Source organism: Oncorhynchus clarkii, chromosome 21 (assembly GCF_045791955.1).
Source record: "Oncorhynchus clarkii lewisi isolate Uvic-CL-2024 chromosome 21, UVic_Ocla_1.0, whole genome shotgun sequence".
Classification (NCBI taxonomy): Eukaryota; Metazoa; Chordata; class Actinopteri; order Salmoniformes; family Salmonidae; genus Oncorhynchus; species Oncorhynchus clarkii.
In genome coordinates, this window is record NC_092167.1 from 34,607,081 (window position 1) to 34,615,097 (window position 8,017).

Consider the following 8,017-nt stretch of genomic DNA (forward strand, 5'->3'; position numbering starts at 1 on the left):
CACTTTTTTTAACTGAATGTGACTGTGAATTTATTCTTTATAATACAAAAATACAGCTCATACTGTCTACAATACTATGTACTACAGCCGTCCACCTGAGGGCTTGTCCACCAGAACGTATAAGACATAACCACAAGCATCAATGGATCACTTCACTTCATCAGTTGTTCTTGCCGTTGTTGTCCATGGGAGTCATACAGTAGTTGGAACTTTGTTGGCCACATGTTATGACACTGTCATCCTCGAGGGTTTCCAACACAAAGACACATCTACAGAACACATGATAATTGTCTTTGCTTAACCAGCAATATCTCATATACATTTTATTCTCCAATGTATGGACAGATACAAGCCCTCCCATGATATAAATATGAGGAGGCTCTTTCTTCTTGTCCCAGATGATGATGATGCTTTACATCACACTTAAAACTGTCATGTGTGTTCGGAAAAGTACCTCAGATGTCTTGGTCAAATGACCCAATAGAAAGTTCATCTGAATATATATACAGATAACAAGCTGCATCATGAAAATAGTGGTCTACTGTTGCTCAAATGGGCAACTTGAAGAGCAAGTATAGAGTATGTGAAACAACTGACTGACACCACTGAGACATACTGCTGGAAACCACAGAGAGAAAGACAGAGAGAGAGAGAGAGAGAGAGAGAGAGAGAGAGAGAGAGAGAGAGAGAGAGAGAGAGAGAGAGAGAAAGAAAGAAAGAGAGAAAGAGAAACTCAGAGAGAAAGAGAAACTCAGAGAATGAAGGAGAAAGCTAAAGAGAGAGAGAAAGAGATGGTCCTGCGCAGAAGTCCAGCAGGCCTCACCAAAGTGTAGCTAGTTACTACCTCGTGTTTTGTTCATAGCAGAACAAAGCCTACCTTGAAATAGGTTGCTGTGTATGTGTGGGTGTGTCCCCCATGCAATAAGTAGGCAGATGTCTTAAAAAAACAGAATGAGGCCTAACTATAGCCTGTCCTCATTCCATGGTAGTGGCTGTTGTGCAACTTTCACTATGAGTAGTTCTGTTGCAAATAATTTAACATAACATGATGCAGTACTGCTAGACTTCACATAATTAAGTAAACTTTGACCTACACATTTGTGTTGAGAAGTCCTTGTTGCACTAAAGGTCTGTTTCACACTAAGGTGTGTGAACAATACAGGGCCCTAAGGGACAAAGTGGAGAGTAGTGTGGGTGCAGGTCAGTCTTCCTGTGTTAAATGTCTATAAGAGGTTAGTTTCCATCAGTGGAAAGTTACTGCAACACTTCCACCTTCACCACAAGGCTTTGTAAACAGCCCATAATGTCTGAGACAGTTAAGAGCATCTGTCTGTACAACGCGTCATATCATCATAGTATGCAGTGGGTTACATTTATTCAAATTCAAACAGTTGGAAACACTTTTTTTTCTTTACACAATCAACTAGTTTATTGTTGCTAAAATGGGCACAACAAATACAATAAAATAAAAAAAATCTGTCACTGTGCCCTTGAGCAAGGAACTTAACCCTAATTGCTCCAGGGTTGCTGTATAATGGTGACCCTGGCTGTGAACCCACTCCCTGCGGGTGTCTCAGGGGGAGTTGGGGTTAGCATAAAATAACATTTCCATTACAAACTTGTGTACCAAGACAAATATAAGCACCCCCCTAATTATTATATATATTTTTTAAAGCAATGCATTCCATTATTTAAACTTTGAATAACAAAAAAGTTATGACCACTGTTTTCATCACATTTGACTGCTTACGAATTCATAGATAGTTCATGAAGCTAGAACTAGTTAATAAAGAGTTATCTAGTATAAAATGATAATTGGTTCATTCATCCAGTTCTACTGTCTGATCCCAGCATACACCACTGTCTCCATGTGACCTCTGTCTTCTAGACCTGTTCTTCTTGTTGCTCAGATTCAGAGCTACGTAATGGAGACTGTCTCCATCGTGGTACTGTGAAGCACAAAATAGCATTATTGACAATTAATTATTTTAAATGTAGAATTTTTTTACCCACAATAGGGAAGTTGGTTAATGACAGGCTTTACGATAGACTTCAGACAATATAAAATGATTCCTGCCTACCCCTACATCTGATCTGGTAACTGAAGGACCTCTGGTCTGAGAGACGAGTCCTAAAACGAATGACAAAAAATATTTGGATACTTCCTCTTCTTCTACTACTTAAACAACAACAAATGGTGACATCAACCAATATCAAGAGATAGTAACTTACCTCTGCACTGCACACATGTTGTGTTGTTCATCTTGTACATGATACAAACCAGGATAATGATCAAGGTGAACGTGACACCCAATACTACACCCAGGCAGGACACCAAGAGAAGAGGATCTGCTCTATGGTCTGTTGAAATTCAAACAGTAATAGAAGAAACCAGAATAGCAAGTAAATGTATGTTCTACACAGTAGACTATACAGTAGATATAAAATAAAATAGAAGCTGTATCACCTACCGTCAATGTCCAACTTGGTCCCGTTCCCAAAGAGTATCTCCCCACATGAGGCCACAGCACAGTAGTAAGTCCCAGCATCAGAGAGGCTGAGGTTCCTCTTGGGGAGGTTGTAGACATAGCTCTGTGTAGGAGACCCAACATCAGGGCTCTTCTCACACCGATCACTCCAGTTTCCATGGGTGTAAATGATTATTGGACGGGTTTCTCCTGAGCCATCTCTGAACCAATAGACACTGTGTTCTCCTGCACAGGTCTCAGTGTGTATTGTACAGTTCAGAGTCACAGACCCTCCTGGCTGGACTGACTCAGACACAGGCTGCTGGAGCACAGACATGCTGTTGGACTCTGAGTCTGAAAACAGAGAGAGAGACTAAAGTAAGACTAAGATGTGTTGGTGAAATACATAAAAGGCCATGTATTCATAACTAGCATTTGACGTAGCAGTCATACGAACATACCAATATACAGTGCCATACATTTTTAAAATGAAGAAGCAAATGTTTAGTTACCTTTGACAAATAAAACAGTTCTGTCTCCAATTGTGAGCTCATAGATGGAATTAGTGGAACAATAGTATGTAGCTGAGTCCCCTGGCTCTGTCTTGGATATGGTCAAGTTACAGCTGTAGTCTCCTCTCCTCACACCCAAACGTTTGGTCTCAGTAAAGTCCTTGATAAAGTTGTTGGAATCATAACTACCTTGGCCAACATCACAGGGGTTGGTTGGATTACGTTTGGTTTGGTAAAAGCACAAACTGTCAAAGCAAACAAACAAAATGGATCAAAGACAAATACATGGATAAACCATTTCTACCCGTTACAGACAGAACATCCACTTCACCTGTCATATTCAAACTACATACTGTAAATGTAGGAACTCAATTAAAATGTCTTACTCTTACCCAAGTTGATGTAAAACATAAATACTTCTCTATTCATCATTGTAACATTAGTCCCTTCTGCACTGTATAGTGTGTAGGTCTGACAGTGGGGCACTTTATATGCACCTAATATAGGATGGCACTTTACATGTACGTTTCATGCAGTAGGAGGGAACACTGAAACGAGAGATCTAAATGTGTCCTCTGGCTTACCATAATTTGAGCTTCCTTATAATTACTAAGAAGACATTATTAAGCAATTATATTTTATTTATTTATTTAATTTGTTCAGTTAAGAACAAATTCTTATTTTCAATGACGGCTTAGGAACAGTGGGTTAACTGCCTTGTTCAGAGGCAGAATGACAGATTTTTACCTTGTCAGCTCGGGGATTAACCACTAGGCTACCTGCCGCCCCAATTCAGTTACCTGATCAAAGCAGTCAAATATTTGCTTGATACTCATACATATTTTTTGAGAGAAATTAAACATTTTGTAAAATTATTTCTCTTTTGATGTTTGGACAGGAAACCGTGAATGATCTCTGGTGCTGCTAATACTACCTATCCCAACCCAGACCAGCCCAAAGGTTAAGGTAACCCATAATGTTAATTTACCCACCACTGCATAGAAGCTGCATTTCATGGCTGTTGGTTTTCATCATAAGCCTCCACAAATAAATACTAATATTAGTTGTAACTGCAATAGCATTCAATAATATATGTTGGCTTAATTTCAAACCTTTTGTTTGTTACCAATATCTTTTTTTTATGAAGGAAGAGTTGACAAAACTATTGAGACACTCAATCTTTATCTGCACTTTGTCCTCTTGTTGTATGCTTTAGGTTTGTTAAATGTTTTCAACACGAGACTCAAATGATAAATTGACTGTCCTCCCAATGACCCAAATCGTCCTCCAACGACCCAAAGTAAGCAGAAAGAGTGTGTGATTATAGATGTATTCTCATAATTCAGGACCCATAATTCAAGAAAACCTGCACAGTTTAGGGTTTGGAAAATTATTTTAGCTTGTTGTATATATTCTTGACATGCTTTGCACATCTAAATGAATGGCAGGGGTCTGGTGTTTACCGTCCAGATGAACAGATGAAGAGAGAGAGGTGTGTAAATACCCCCCACGCCCTCAAATCACCCAGGTATTTACTCTTCCACACACAGAGAGAGAGAGAGAGAGAGAGAGACAGACACACACAGAGAGAGAGAGAGAGAGAGAGAGAGAGAGAGAGAGAGAGAGAGAGAGAGAGAGAGTGAAAGAGAGCAAAAGAGAATGAAAGAGAGAGCATAAAGGACATTTCAGCCCACAGTGTTAGTCTATGAGAAGCCCAGTGATGTTCACCTCAGCAGGTCTCGCTCTACACTGAGCTGCTACTTCCTGTCACTCACACTACAGGAAGAGATGCGTACCCTCACTGGCCCCTCCTCTACTTCAGACCTCAATCATGTTCTCCTTATAAGGTGCTTCTCGGAATAGGGGGCTGTGATCAGTGCAAAGTCAGGACAGGAAATTCTAAGGGAAGAAAAACATAATGATAAAGGCTATTTTGGCTAAACTCTTTATTTGTCTTTAGAAGTGATCAATACAATTGTCTACTGCTGGGTACTTTGCCATTCAGGGTCACCTTATAAAAAAATTAACACATCTCTAACACACAACAGAGATCTTGTCACGAATACCAGCAAAGGTGGCTCCCCTTCCTGTTCGGGTGGCGCTCGGCGGTGGTCGTCGCCGGTCTACTAGCTGCCACCGATCCCTTTTTCCTTTTCGTTTGTTTTTGTCTAATTGTTTTCACCTGTTCCTTGTTGGGGTTTTGGGATGGGTGTTATTTAAGTTAGTTTAGCCCGCTGGTGTTTGTGCGGGCTTGTGATTATTCTACGTTAGTGGTGTTTGTGTACTTTTGGGTTTTCGCTGTCCGGTATTTTGGTAACAGTGGTTTTGGGTTTTGTTGAACCTGTGTTTTGGGCTTCACCCATGTTTGTACCTGTTACTGTGATTGAGGACATTAAAGCGTTTTTTCCCGTCTACCTTCTGCTCTTGCGTCTGACTCCACACCCATCACTATCCCGATGTTACAGATCTAAGTTAATGTTGAGGCAAATGTTTGTGCATATTTTTTTGTCCTAAATTTAAATTACGAAAATCGCTATTTAGCAAGTTAGCTGACTAGCCAACATTAGCCAGCTAGCTTGCTAGTGTTATGACCTGAGAATTCATTTGTAATTCGTGTTGTTTAATGTTTTAGGGACTCCTGTGAAAACCAGGACACCAGGCTGTCATCTTGTGAAACAGTGGATATAAAGAATATAGCTTGGTAAAGCATTTACTGCAAATTGAAAGTACAATTGTGTTAGCTTGCCTTGCTTATATTTGCCATGCAATACAGCTGAAGTAACATTGCTAGCTAACTATGTATTTGCTTATTGTGTAGTGGAGGATGAAAATAACTGTATACCTACAGATGTGTAGCTAGCTACAGTATGTAGCCAATCTGTGTATGGACCCTAAACTTTTGTTATGAATATTAGTTCAGAACCTATCTATGAACCTCAGCTATCATAGTTGGTTTATGGGGACTCCTGTGTTGGTTTATGGGGACTCCTGCGAAAACCAGCAAACCATGAGCCTGGTTTGAAGCATATGGATTGAGTAGAATATAATAACTTTATTGTGCCAAGGATGCAAGTCCTATATACATGTACTGTAGTTATTACCACGCATAAGATCCCCACATTGTAGCTTGTACATTGAATATATTCACTGATCGTGTACTCTTCATTGGCAAATAAATGTACTCTGTGAGACATTCTTTTTCAGTCATATCCAATACTAGGTGTATCAAACTCCATTATTTGAATGATGCAGTGTCTGCATGTATGTATTACAGTTATACACTTCAACAGTGTTTACCACTCCTGCTCCTGGGACATCAATGATTACACATTGTAACTATGCAATTGACTAGAAACAAGATTTAAGTAAAGACTGATTTGTAATTCATATATACATAAATACATCTATGCATATCTAACTCCCTTCATCTGCATTAATCTGAGGACACAGTATAGGTGTAGTATTCCAATAAGATACTTAGTTTCAACCAGTGGAGAATGCGAAACGCTTAATTGAAAGTTCATTATCAAGGTGTCATAAATACATAACAAATGCATTATAAATATTTTAATTGTAATATTCTATTATAAATACAAGTTCAATCTGTACTTCAATGCACCTATGGTGTGCATTATAAAGAGGAAGAAAGGAGGTGGGGAGAAAGGTGTAAAAGACAGAAAAGGAAAGAGGTAAAACAGAGGAGCAGGGAAGACAGCATAAGATTAATGAATTACAGTGCTACCCTAATATTCTCTCAGTTCATCACAATTACATAGTGTCTCTTGCGGTGTCTCCTAACCAGCCTTGGGCTCCCAGTCGGCCCGAAGGTTATTTTAACTTCTCTTGGGTAGGGGGCAGTATTTTTACGTCCGGATGAAAAGTGTGCCCAAAGTAAACTGCCTGTTACTCAGACCCAGAAGCTAGGAAATGCATATAATTGGTCGATTTGGATAGAAAACACTCTACAGATTCTAAAACTGTTAAAATGATGTATATGAGTATAACAGAACTAATATGGCAGGCGAAACCCTGAGGACAAACCATCCCCCTCCAAAAAAATCAGCCTACCACTATTTTCAATTGCTATCACTTTTATAATAAGGCCAAGTCCTGCCAGATTGCAGTTCCTAGGGCTTCCACTAGATGTCAAAAGTCTTCAGACAGAGTTTCAGGCTGGTTTTTGGAAAAATTAGGCAGAAATTGTAGTTTTTCTAGGTGGCTCCCATTTTGGCTGTAGTATTTCCAAGGGAGTGGAAGAGAACGCGTTCTTTGGTATTTTTCTCCGGTAAAGACCTATCTATTAACCTCTTCGATATAGGGGGAGCTCTTTTAATTTTTGGATGAAAACGTTCCCGTTTTAAACAAGATATTTTGTCACGAAAAGATGCTCGACTATGCATATAATTGACAACTTTGGAAAGAAAACACTCTGACGTTTCCAAAACTGCAAAGATATTGTCTGTGAGTGCCACAGAACTGATGTTACAGGCAAAACCCAGATAAAAATCACACATACAACACATGAAGCAACAGCACACACATCACCAGTACTTCTAATAAAAATTATACAATTGTCAGTTTTATAACTGAACATTTACAATTATTTGTGTAAAACTAACAGTGAAATACGACTCAGGTACATATTCGTCAGGTACACATGCAGGATGCTACCCTCCACAGCATGGCCTTCGCTCCAGATCAAACTCAAACCAAAATTAACCGAAGAGATTACTGCTTCCAAGGTTTTCTTTTTCCAAGCTATACAGAGGGTGCTCTAGCAAACAATCAACACAAGCCCTGAGGACACTATTCCAACCTGGAACTGAGTGAGTAGTGCTTGGTCTGATGCAATTTTGAAAGCCAAGAAGAAAAAGTAAAATAAATAAAAAAGAACAAATAAAGTACATTACGATAATATATTTTACTTTATGTAGACTGAGTGCTGAGTTAAGGCTCCCAGGCTTGCAAGGACAGACCAGATACAAATTCAATTAGCAATTAGCATTAGTTGTGAAGTAAAAGGTGTCGAAAAGGTGT

The 8,017-nt window shown here is 39.3% G+C and overlaps 1 pseudogene; it reads right to left on the minus strand.

Moving 5' to 3' along the window:
• Nucleotides 1-1,884: 1,884 nt before the first annotated feature.
• Nucleotides 1,885-5,426, minus strand: LOC139379200 (uncharacterized; annotated as a pseudogene).
• Nucleotides 5,427-8,017: the final 2,591 nt, after the last annotated feature.